A 12,829-nucleotide genomic window follows, 5' to 3' on the forward strand; every position below is an offset into this window, starting at 1 on the left:
TTGGCTGTGCTCTGTGACAAGTCTCCTGGTCGAGCCTCCGTTCAGCCCTGTCCTTTAGAGGTACCCCCAGACAGAAACTAGATGGCCCCAGCTGTCAGCTTTAGGTGGTCTCTTTATATCCCACAGTACTGTCTTTCCTGGGCTCAAGAATGTGATATATGAGTTGGAGCCATGGGGATGTGAGCTACCTCCTTCACACAAGCTACTTTTCCTCAGCCCTGCTCAAGCCCTGTCTCCTTCATTCCCACTTCCATTTGATAATGGAGCACTGTCACACGTGCCTGACTTTGTGCCTTGGTAGGTCAGAGTATCTTGCCTCATGATAAACAGGAATAGAAGTATAAATAAGAAGAAGAAGAAGATGCAAAGTAATTTAAACATCCTATTTCTACTCACATGTACAAGCAATACTCATTAAGAGTCAGAGAATATTCAGCACCGAGCTGAAGCTTAATGTCTACACGCAGCAGTCAGACAGGAAGACTGCAGCGGACTGGACGCCCAGGGGCACCAGCTGCAACTGCTCTGCCACTAAAGTCCCACGGGTCAGCAGATCTAATGGGGCTCGAAGCACTACTGGCAGAGAGAGAGGTTACTCAGTGCCACTGCCATCACCGACTCGATGGACATGAGCTTGAGCAAGCTCTGGGAGGTGGTGATGGACAGGGAAGCCTGGCAAGCTGCAGTTCATGGGGTCACAAAGAGTCAGACAGGACTGCGCAAATGAACTGAACTGAACTGAACTGAAGTACACGGTCAGTTGTTTGGAACAATTACTTTGTTTTATGTTATATACAATTTTAATGAAGAAATTACTAAAAATGCTATGTGAGATATAAAAGAAATTTTAAAAGATATGAACTCTGAAATTAAGCTGTTTGAGGATGAATCTTTAGTTTACCATTTACTTGGTCTGTATCCTAGGAGTGGTTAGTCATCCTTTTCCTATCTTGTCTTCCTTAACTGAGACATAATAACATCTATTTCATAAAACTGTTGTGAAGAATAAATTATGTGTGTGTGTTTCAACTAGTTGCTACATCTAATGAGTGTAAATGTAATTATTATTATTCCTGTACACAAGGGAAAATATACAAAAGAAATTACAGAATTAGATTTCAATACAGAAAATAGGTGAGCAAGTAACTTTGTTAAGTGTAATTAAATGTACTTTTATAGTAAAGAATAAAATAACTGATAAGACATAATAAATATCACTTCTTTTGATCAGAATATGAACCCAAACTTTCTGATATAAGACAGAAATGTGACCAAGAAGAACAGAAAGAACATCACTTGTTTTTCTCTACAGAGCGAACTAGAGTGTACTTTTCTATAAGAGTCCTGTGTCTATACAGACCTTACAAAAGGTATGGACTCACACCAGTCCAGAAGAAAGAAAGAGACACCAAGAGTCCTGTCTGAGAAATGATGCAAACCACATTAATTCTATGAAAAGGAGTAAGGCACATATCCAAGAGCAGAAGATTTTAAAACAAGAAATCTCATTTTTATAGAAAGAAACATAAAAAAGGGATAACACTCATTCACACTTAGAAAACAAATTTTGTGGATCTAAATTAATATAGTTAATCTTCCGCCTTCAAGTGGAAATTTTGTTTACATTCCATCTTCTGATATGCATAAAAAGTACTGACTAAAACTTTTATTTCAGAACATCTATATAATGTAGAAAATAATCATTTTATGGAATATTTTTAACTTTTGCTTTTTGAAGTCACACAGACTAACCAAAATAAAACAAGCTCTTATTTATTGCTTGGTAAGGGAAAGCTGCATTCCTGTCACACCTAATTTCCTTAAGAAAGTTAAACGCTGTTATTCCGGAGACGTCATGGCTGACATTAGTTTAGGATAATGAGGGTGTGTAATTTGCTTTGCGTAGATCGGCACTGTTGCAAGTAATGAATGAAGTTCTCAGGTGGGTCAGTGGTAAAGAATCTGCCTGCCAATGCAAGAGACACAGGAGAATTGGGGTTAATCCTTAGGTCAGGAAGATCCCCTGGAGGAGGAAGTGGTAACTCACTTCAGTATTCTTGCTGGAAACATCCACGGACAGAGGAGCCCGGAAGGCTGCTGTCCTTGGTGTCACAAGCAAACACACAGCATGCACTCAAGCAGAATAGTACACAGAAGCAGCCATTATATATTCCAGTCCATTGCTAAATTATGTTTTCTTAAACCTGAATTATCTGATGGAAGTAATCCAACTACAGGCCACTGTATTGTGTAAGAAATAATTAGGTTAACATTAGAACACAGTTCTTAAACTTGAATATACTTTTCAATTGTTAATGTAGGAGTTTTACAGTTTAAGTTTGCAGTTTTACAATGCTTAATGTCAAAGAACTGTATCCATTTACTTGTAAATTTTTATCATCTTAAGAATGCATTCCAACTTGTGACAGTTTGTTACAAATGTCACAAGTCTGATCCTTGTGTTTCTTAGTCATAAAGGTAAGGTATTTGACTAGGTAGTTCTTATTGTGGAACAAACATAGAATTCATGAATAGCTGAATACACTTATCACATGAACACTAATGATAGATAAAAGCTTAAGCTGAATCTTCCCAAAGAATATCAGTTCCTCATAGCCTTTCAATCTCCAGTCCTGTCTGTACAGGCCACAGTGAGAGGCACCAGTTTTCTGGTTCTTATAACGCATTTTGTAAATTTAAGTAAATTAATTTTTATGTCACTGTAATTGTTCCAAAAGAAAAAAGGAAATAAAATATATGTAACAGAAACAGTTCAAACTAAAAAATGAAGTTGCTGATATACTATACATATGAGTACATATGATTACACAAGCAATGCTACTGAGAAGTTATCCACAAAACTAGAAAACATAACATTTTCTAATCGAAATAAATCAGCATAGATTAAAATGTCATTAATGCTGCATAAAAATTCTCGATGGTTCCTCAAAATCATAAATTAGAAGGCAATATGACATAGAATGACCCTTTGTATACAGTTTAGGCTACCTATTATATTGTGAAAGTATATCGTACTTATTTCCAATAATTGAAAATTGCTTTTTCTATCGGATTCTGAAGCCGTTTTGAAACTCAGCCCAAACAACTGGCACAGTACAGAAAGTTATTTATAGCTTTGATGTTGCCCTTTATTGAAAATCAGAGCAACTATAAACATGAAGAAAGCTAACAAGGACAGTTGGGTTCATATATGAAATAAATCCGAGAACAAGGAATTTGACTATCACATGAGTATTGCTCCTTCTTGGTTGGTATGCCAATTTATTGTTAGGATTATGGGGACCTCAGGTTAACTTAATACTCGAAGTCAGTATTTCCACTTCTATCAGTGAATAAAAGAAGGGAAAATAATTAAGTACTACTAAACATATCTCCCTGGATTGGGAAGATCCCCTGGAGGAGGAAATGTCAGCCCACTCCAGTCCTCTTGCCTGGAAAATTCCATGGACAGAGCAGCCTGGTGGGCACAGTTCATGGGGACACTAAGGGTTGGACACGACTGTGTGACTTAGCAATCACTCTCTCAAACATGTCTTAAAGCTGGAATTCCTTATGAGCTACTTAATTTCAAAATGCCAAACAGAAGAAAAGAAAAATAAAAAATCCAAAAGCTCTTGCTGACAATGAACTCTCAACAAAAGTTAAAACAAAACAATAAGAAAGGCAATCTTGAAAATCCCAATGAAGTTGACAGCTAAAAATTGATTTCTGATAAAATTAATCTGTAAAGAGCAACATTTCAAAGTCTTGAAATAAGTCTGAAAATGATGTTCAAAATTATATCTGAAAGCATAACTTACATTTAAATGAGTAATAAACTATGGAATAAAATAGAGTGAAACTAAACTACACTAGATCAGACATCTAGATTCAACACTAATAATACTTTTGTAGTTCTTGAAATTACTGGTAAATGTTCATTTTCTAACTATGCTTCAATATTTATATTTATATATATATACATATATATATACACATATATATATATTGCATCAGAGTTAAAAATAGACTGTAAAAAGTAACAAACTCTGAATACGTTTTATTATTTTATAGTTATTATTTACCACAAATAAAGCTTATTAAAAACATGCCAGATTAGAGAAATTGAAAAAGACACATATACGCCACTGTTTATTAGAGTACTATTTACAATAGCTAGAACATGGAAGCAATCTAGATGTCTATGGACAGATGAATAGATAAAGAAGCTGTGGTACATATATACAACGGAAGATTATTCCGTCATAAAAGAAACACCTGAGTCCTTTCTAATGAAGTGAATAAACCTAGAGCCTATTACAGAGTGAAGCAAGTCAGAAAGAGAAAGACGAATATGGTATCCTAACACTGTGTGGATCACAATAAACAGTGGAAAATTCTGAAAGAGATGGGAATACCAGACCATCTGACCTGCCTCTTGAGAAACCTATATGCAGGTGAGGAAGCCACAGTTAGAACTAGACATGGAACAACAGACTGGTTCCAAAGAGGAAAAGGAGTACGTCAAGGCTGTATATTGTCACCCTGCTTATTTAACTTATATACACAGTACATCATGAGAAACGCTGGGCTGGAAGAAGCACAAGCTGGAATCAAGATTGCCGGGAGAAATATCAATAACCTCAGATATGCAGATGACATCACCCTTATGGCAGAAAGTGAAGAGGAACTAAAAAGCCTCTTGATGAAAGTGAAATAGGAGAGTGAAAAAGTTGGCTTCAAGCTTAACATTCAGAAAACGAAGATTATGGTATCTGGTCCCATCAGTTCATGGGAAACAGATGGGGAAACAGTGGAAACAGTGTCAGACTTTATTTTTTGGGGCTCCAAAATCACTGCAGATGGTGACTGCAGCCATGAATTTAAAAGACGCTTGCTCCTTGGAAGAAAATTTATGACCAACCTAGATAGCATATTCAAAAGCAGAGTCATTACTTTGCCAACAAAGGTCCGTCTAGTCAAGGCTATGGTTTTTCCAGTGGTCATGTATGGATGTGAGAGTTGGGCTGTGAAGAAAGCTGAGCCCCGAAGAATTGATGCTTTTGAACTGTGGTGTTGGAGAAGACTCTTGAGAGTCCCTTGGGCTGCAAGGAGATCCAACCAGTCCATTCTTTGGAAGGAATGATGCTAAAGATGAAACTCCAGTACTTTGGCCACCTCATGTGAAGAGCTGACTCACTGGAAAAGACTCTGATGCTGGGAGGGATTGGGGGCAGGAGGGGAAAGGGACCACAGAGGATGAGATGGCTGGATGATATCACCGACTTGATGGACATGAGTTTGAGTGAACTCCGGGAGTTGGTGATAAACAGGGAGGCCTGGCGTGCTGCAATTCATGGGGTCGCAAAGAGTCGGACACTGCTGAGCGACTGAACTGAACGGAACTGAACACATATATATGAAATCTAGAAAGATGGTACTGATGGAATTATTTTCAGAGCAGCAATGCAGACACATAGAGAACAGACTTATGGAAATGGGGAGAAGGGAGGAGGGAGAGAGTGGGATATATTGAGAGAGTAACGTGGAAACTTACATTACCACGTGTAAAATAGATAGCTAGTTTGCTGTATGGCTCAGGGAACTCAAAAAGGGGCTCTGCATCAACCTAGAGGGGTGGTTTGGGGAGGGAGATGGGAGGGAGGTTCAAGAGGGAAAGGACATATGTATACCTATGGCTGATTCATGTTGATGTTTGGCAGAAACCAACAAATTCTGAAAAGCAAATATCCATCTTTAAAAATAAATTAAGTAAATAAACAAGCAAATTAAAAACATGCCAGGTGTTAGGGATTTCCCTGAAGATCCAGTGGTTAGGTCTCTCAGCTTCCACTGAAGCGGCACAGGTTCGATCTCTCGTTGGGTAACTAAAATCCCGCATGTCACTTAGGATGGCCAAAAGGTTATATAGATAGATAGACAGATAGATAGACAGACAGATAGATAGATTGTGTTAAGGAATAAAAAGATTTATTAAATAAATTAAATAAAAATGCCAAGTTAGTTCTCTATAAATTCAGAATATAAAAACGCGAAAAAAGTGATCAGAAAATGAAAAATCGTAAGAATAATATAACACAGAAAATATTAATAAACCACTTTGAAATTGCTCAGAAGTAACATTGAAGTTTAAAACAAAAATGTGCTCATGCAAAAATAAAGGTAATAAGTCTACAGTAACAATATCACTGATAGAAATTATTTTTCCTGAATAATCTCCAAAATAAACATCATTCCAGTCAAAAAGAGAGAAGTACAAAGGGGGACTCCACCTACTAGACATCTAAAATATAAAACAACACTGGCTTTCCTGGTAGCTCAGATGCTAAAGAATCTGCCTGCAGTGCAGGAGACCTGGGTTCAATCCCTGGTTTGGGAAGATCCCCTGGAGCAGGGCATGACAACCCACTCCAGTATTCTTGCTTGGACAATCCCCATAGACAGAGGACCCCGGCAAGCTACAGTCCATGGGGTCACAAAGAGTCAGACTCGACTGAGTGACTAAGCACACACACAGAAGAAAAGAATTTATTTTTTAAAAATTGACCTTAAATACTATGACAAATATGCAATGTAACTAAATCACCAATGTTAGTCTCAAAGATACACATTAAATGTGCACACACAAAAAGGGAAAAGACCAAGAGCATAATTGATGAAAACTTTGGATTGGCAGGTAATCTGCAGAAGAATAATCAAAATAGTCAGAAAACAAATAAAAGAATCATCAATCGCATTGATGATCAGGAATATTCAAATTAAAAGATTATATGATACCTTTGTCCACCTATAAAATGGAGTTACAATAGTCTAAAATACTAATTGTTAAGGCTGAGTGCTGAAGAATTGATGTTTTTGAACTGTGGCATTGGAGAAGACTTCAAGAATATCAAGTAAGTCAATCCTAAAGGAAATCAGTCCTGAATATTCACTGGAGGACTGATGCTGAAGCTGAAGCTCCACTACTTTGGCCACATGATGTGAAGAGCTGACTTCTTAGAAAAGACCCTGATTCTGGAAAAGTTTGAAAGCAGGAAGAGAAGGGGACAACAGAGGACGAGATGGTTGGATGGTATCGTCAACTCAATGGACCTGAGTTTTAGTAAGCTACAGGAGATGGTGAAGGACAGGGAAGCCTGGCATGCTGCAGTCCATGGGGTTGCAAAAAGTCAGACACAACTGAGCGACTGAACAACAAGGACAATGATACTACTATACACTTATTTAATATTGATTTAAAATAGTCTAAAATATTATTCTTTTATAAAAATGTAAAAGAAACTCTAACACACTGCTTGCATTTAAATAGAAATATGTTACGGTACTTTAGATTACATTTGGCTAATATCTGAGAAAGTTTAAGATGCCCTTGTACATGATCCCAAAACTCCACTTTCAGCTATATACCCTAGAATTGCTTTTATATAAAGGCTTAAGGACAAAAATGTTCACAAACGAGTCTCTTAGGTCGGAAAAATTAGCATCAGTGTTGCAGTGAATACTGAATATGCATTAAATAGAATAGTGTGGAATGCTTCCATTGACTTCTTATTTCTCTCTGGTTCCCCAGGATAATTGTGATCTTTTTCTTTCACAAGATTTGACACCTAGCCTATGTGTTCACAGGTCATTATCAGAAGAGATGAATATTGGTTTCAACTAACAGCACATCTGTGGACATTCAACTTTCTTATTCCTTTCCTTCTAAGTCACCATGAATTCAGTATCTCTCCAGTCCCATGAATGGAATTGCCCTTTGGGGAAGCTGGACATGGAAGTAATGAAAAATGATCTTTATCAGTTTCATGACATCATGTAGCTGTCTTTTATTGGGCACTCATTTGTGCATAAACTAGAAAAGATATGTACAAGTTCGGGTCTTGCCTGCAACTGTTTCCCCACCCACAAATTTACACAACAGGCTGAGATTCCCAAGGACTGCATCTGAGACTCTGACAAAGATTGGGCTAGCCATCAGACTGCTCAGTAGTTATATAATGCAATATTTTATGTATTTTAAAAGCATCACTAGTGAGAATGTTACAGCACAGGGAACTCTACTTAATGCTCTGGGATGAGCTGAATAACAAGGAAGTACAAAAGGGAGGGGATGTATATATACGTATGCTGATTCACATTGCTATACATTAGAAACTAACACAGCATTGAAAAGCAACCACATTCCAATGAAACTTCTTAAAAAAATCACAAAAAAAGAATGCTAGGATAAAAATTTTTATCAACTAGATCACCTTCAAATATCAGGGGATAATTCATATATTTGTGTGTGTGAATATACACTTATATATACATCTGTCTATCCCTGGTGGCTCAGACGATAAAGCTTCTGCCTGCAATGTGGGCGACCTGGGTTCAATGCCTCGGTCGGGAAGATCTCCTGGAGAAGGAAATAGCAACCCACTCCTATATTCTTGCCTGGAAAATCCCATGGACAGTGAAACCTGGTAGGCTACAGTCTATACGGTCGCAAAGAGTTGGACACGACTGAGTGACTTCCCTTTCTTTCTTTGACTTTACACATCTGTATATACATATGTGTGTGTGTGTGTGTGTGTGTGTATATATATATGTATGTTTCTCATACACTTTCCTCTTCAGAAGAGTTACCCCATAAATATTTACATTTAAATTTGTATTTGAAGGAGTAATGAGAAGAAAAATTACACAACTACATGGATGTTAAGTTATATGAGAATGAATATGACCAAGTATATAATAATTTGTTTTCTTGAAAAATTAATCCAGGATAAAAAGAGAAAAAATAGAAACCATATGCTACAGAAGTGATTCCAGGAAAGAGACCCTTAAAGCTGGAATCTGGAATACGTTGTCTAATCTGGTTAGGTTCGAGGATGGCAATGGTTTATTTTGCACGGAACTGGGAGAGTGGAAGTCAGTGTAATTCAGTGGCAAACAACAGCAACAACCACAAAACTTATCCCTTGTACTCTTCTGGAATCATGCTATAGGTTTTGGGCCAAAGAACATCTTCTGTGGGCACGCTCAGAGTCTCTAATTTCTTGGAAATGCAGAAAACACATCTATCTGAATTTAAGTTCTCCATTTTAATCCTGAGAGTAGCAATATTATAATGTAATTTCAAATGTTCATTGGCTTGAAATTTCTAGTTTGGATTGGGAAAGAAGGCCCTGAGAATGAGTTGTAACTTTGATAGACTCCTGTCAACCTGCTTACCTCCCATCTCTCTTCCACCCCTTCTCCCTCCTTTGGGGAGATTAGAGGACCCTTCCGTTCCTTGTTTTGTCATTAAGTCATGTCCATCTCATTGGTGATCCCATGGACTACAGCCCCCTAGGTTTCTCTGTCCATGGGATTTCCCAGGCAAGAAGACTGCGGAGGGTTACCATTTCCTTCTCCAGGGATCTTCCCAACCCACAGACTGAAGCGGGTCAGCCTGCTTGGCAGGCTGATTCTTTACCACTAAACCACCTGGGAAACCCTAGAGGCCTGTGTAATGGACATGAGTTTGGGTAAACTCCAGCAGTTGGTGATGGACAGGGAGGCCTAGCGTGCTGCAGTTCATGCGGTCATAAAGAGTCAGACACGACTGAGTGACTGAACTGAACCGAACTGATGTATCAGTTTGGTTCAGTTGTTCTGTCATGTTTGCCGGTACTGCTGCTAAGTCGCTTCAGTCGTGTCCGACTCTGTGCGACCCCATAGACGGCAGCCCAGCAGACTTCCCGGTCCCTGGGATTCTCCAGGCAAGAACACTGGAGTGGGTTGCCATTTCCTTCTCCAATGCATGAAAGTGAAAAGTGAAAGTGAAGTCACTCAGTCCTGTCAGACTCTTAGTGACCCCATGGACTGCAGCCTACCAGGCTCCTCCATCCATGGGATTTTCCAGGCAAGAGTTCTGGAGTGGGGTGCCACTGCCTTCTCTGTCTGTCATGTCTAACTCCTTGTAATCCCGTGGAGTGCAGCACATGAGGCTTCCCTATCCATGACCAACTCCTGGAGCTTGCTCAAACGCATGTCCATCGAGTCAGTGATGCCATCCTACCATCTCATCCGCTTTTGTCCCCTTCTCCTCCTGCTTTCCATCCTTCCCAATATCAGGGCCTTTTCCAATTAGTCGGTGCTCTGCACCAGGTAGCCAAAGTATTAGAGCTTCAGCCTCAGCATCAGTCCTTCCAAAGAATATTCAGGGCTGATTTCTTTTAGGATGGACTAGTTGGATCTCCTTGAGCTCTCAAGATCTTGAGAGTTCAAGGGACTCTCAAGAGTGTATATACATACATACATTTTCAGAGAATATTGTATTTTGCAAAATATTAACATACATCATCATAGCCGTCAATACAACCATCTGATTAAGTAGTTTTTTTATTATAAAGATTAGTAAACACAATTTTTGGAGAAGGCAATGGCACCCCACTCCAGGACTCTTGCCTGGAAAATCCCATGGACGGAGGAGCCTGGTAGGTTGCAGTCCATGGGGTGGCTAAGACTCAGACACGACTGAGCGACTTCATTTTCATTTTTCACTTTCATGCATTAGAGAAGGAAATGGCAACCCACTCCAGTGTTCTTGCCTGGAGAATCCCAGGGACACAGGAGCCTGGTATATCAATTGCTGGTATCATCATCATTTACCACCAGATATCAAGGCTCTTATAAACCATTGGTAAATAAGATTGTGAAGCCTTAGTATAAAAACAGGAAGAAAAACAAATGGCCAGTAAAACAGAAGACAGACAAACATATATTAATACTTTACAAAGTTATGTTATGTGTAAGAAATGTTCCACTGCAGTGAAGTGAGAGGAAATTCTACTATTTTTAAGAAATTGAATGAGTTTGTTTAAATAAGCACACACAAAAAATAATAATAATGTAACCACCTACCTCATACTAAGGGCTTCCCAGGTGGCTCAGTGGTAATGATCCACCTGCCAAGCAGGAGACAGGGGACACAGGTTCTATTGCTGGGTTGGGAAGATCCCTTGGAGGAGGAAATGGCAACCCATTCCAGTATTCTTGCCTGGAAAATTACATGGACAGAGGAGGTTGGAGGGCTATAGGCCATGGGGTCACAAAGAGTTGGACTTAGTGACTAAACAACAACAGCAACCTCACCCTAAACACAGAAATATATTCTAGATAGATTATAGAGATAAGTGCAAATAAAAATAGAATTGTCTCTTAGAAGATAAAGCATAAGGAAACATTTTCAAAATCTTGGAGTAGGAATTATTTCTTATCCAGGATTTGAAAAGTAATAACTACACAGGAAAATAAAAGGAACTGAAATATATTATGAATAAGAACTTCTGCTTACCAAATGCATTTTCTGAGTAAATACACAGGCCAAAGTATGAAGAAACTTATTTGAAATACATATTATTCTAAGAAAAGACTCATAGTCCCAATTATAAAGAAGTTTAATGTACTAATACGGCAAATAACCCAACAAAAGTTTGGCCAAAAAAAGTGATGACCCAAAAGCTTACTTGCATAATATCATTAGTCATCAGGAAACATATGTATTCAAGAAAATTAGGACCCATTACATACTCAACAGGATGAATAAAAAAGAAAAAAAATTACCCAAAGGTGATGAATGTATTAAACACCTGAAATTCATCTCTGTTACTATTTGGAGTGTAAATCTGTAGTATACGTTTGGAAAACAATGCAGCAAAATATCTTTATATTCATGAAACAAATTCAAATCATTCTACTCAATCAGCTGATAGTATACATAAGGTCAGCGGTTCCAACCTGCCTCTCAAAATCCTTTAACAGGTGTGGACGTGTTTTTATTTAAAAATAGCAATATTCCTACTTGAAAACTAGGTGGCCGGCCGTGACTCAGTCTTTCTGATCACCAGACAGCGCACGTGCCCCTGTCCCCCGGCCCTCCCTGTGCGTGTTTATTGCTCTTCCCCGTCACTTCCAGCTTTTCCCCGCTCCCGGCCCGCCCCACACTGGTGACCGCCCAGTACCCCCTTACCCTGTTTAGGACCTAACCCGTCTCGCCTCATGTGGTGTCCTTCCCTGGCCTCCATGGCTGGTGGTGTCTCCGGGCACAGAAGTGCCCTCGGTCCCCGAGGGGGGAAGCTGGGCACAACAAGTTGCACGTGAGGGCTGTGGAGGCACCGGTACATGGCTGGAGAGTGCTCTCCCGGGCCACTTGTGGCTCTGGGTGTTGGCGGTGGTCGGCGCAAGCCCCGATAGGGGAGCTTCATGGGGGCCAGGAAGGGCAATAGACATCCTGGGTACCAGGGGACCACTCCTGCGCTGGAGGTTTCTTGCGGTGAGATTCGGTGGCCTGACGCAGAAGCAGCTTCGCTTCCGGGTCATTCAGAATGGCTTCCGGGCCCCTCGCAGTAGCTGACGGCCACCCGACCTGCACTGTCGGTTCTATGCCTCTGCTGCATGTATGCCACGTGGGCCACGTGGCAGCACTCCATTGGTGCCTCGTTCGTCCTAGCCTCTGATCCCTGGGCCTGCGCCCTGGTGCGTCTCGCTTCCCCGGCCTGCCTTGCCCCGTCTCCATTGCCCTTTGCCTCCTTCTGTCCGCTGATGTTGTCGCGTGCTGGACCAGGAAGAGCGCCTAAGCCCCCGGCGCGAAGCCCCCTGCGGTGCGGTCGTCCAAGTGTGCACAGGTCACCGGCTGGCTACCATGCCTATACCGCCACCCCTGGGGGGGTGGAAGTGAGGGGCCACGGCCGTCCCTGATGTGCCCGACTGGTGTCCTAAGCCCCACTTCCGGCACCTGGGCCCTGGAGGAGGGTCTCCCCATCAAAACTTTGGGGAAGGA

General features: G+C 40.3%; 1 long non-coding RNA gene across 2 annotated transcripts in view; it reads right to left on the reverse strand.

Annotated features, from left to right (window-relative positions):
- LOC129653945 (uncharacterized) overlaps positions 1-12,528 on the reverse strand; it is a 28,974-nt gene extending 16,446 nt beyond the window's left edge. Inside the window, exons 1-3 of one of the 2 annotated variants that reach the window (XR_008715300.1) lie at positions 12,020-12,528; positions 10,912-11,047; positions 833-1,966 (exon numbers count right to left, since the gene is read on the reverse strand). This is a non-coding gene — a long non-coding RNA (uncharacterized LOC129653945). Of the gene's footprint in view, positions 1-832; positions 1,967-10,911; positions 11,048-12,019 lie in introns of those variants that run through there. The other variant, XR_008715301.1, reaches the window with a different exon arrangement.
- Between the last annotated feature and the right edge of the window lie 301 nt (positions 12,529-12,829).

Source organism: Bubalus kerabau, chromosome 5 (genome assembly GCF_029407905.1).
Source record: "Bubalus kerabau isolate K-KA32 ecotype Philippines breed swamp buffalo chromosome 5, PCC_UOA_SB_1v2, whole genome shotgun sequence".
NCBI classification, from domain to species: domain Eukaryota; kingdom Metazoa; phylum Chordata; class Mammalia; order Artiodactyla; family Bovidae; genus Bubalus; species Bubalus kerabau.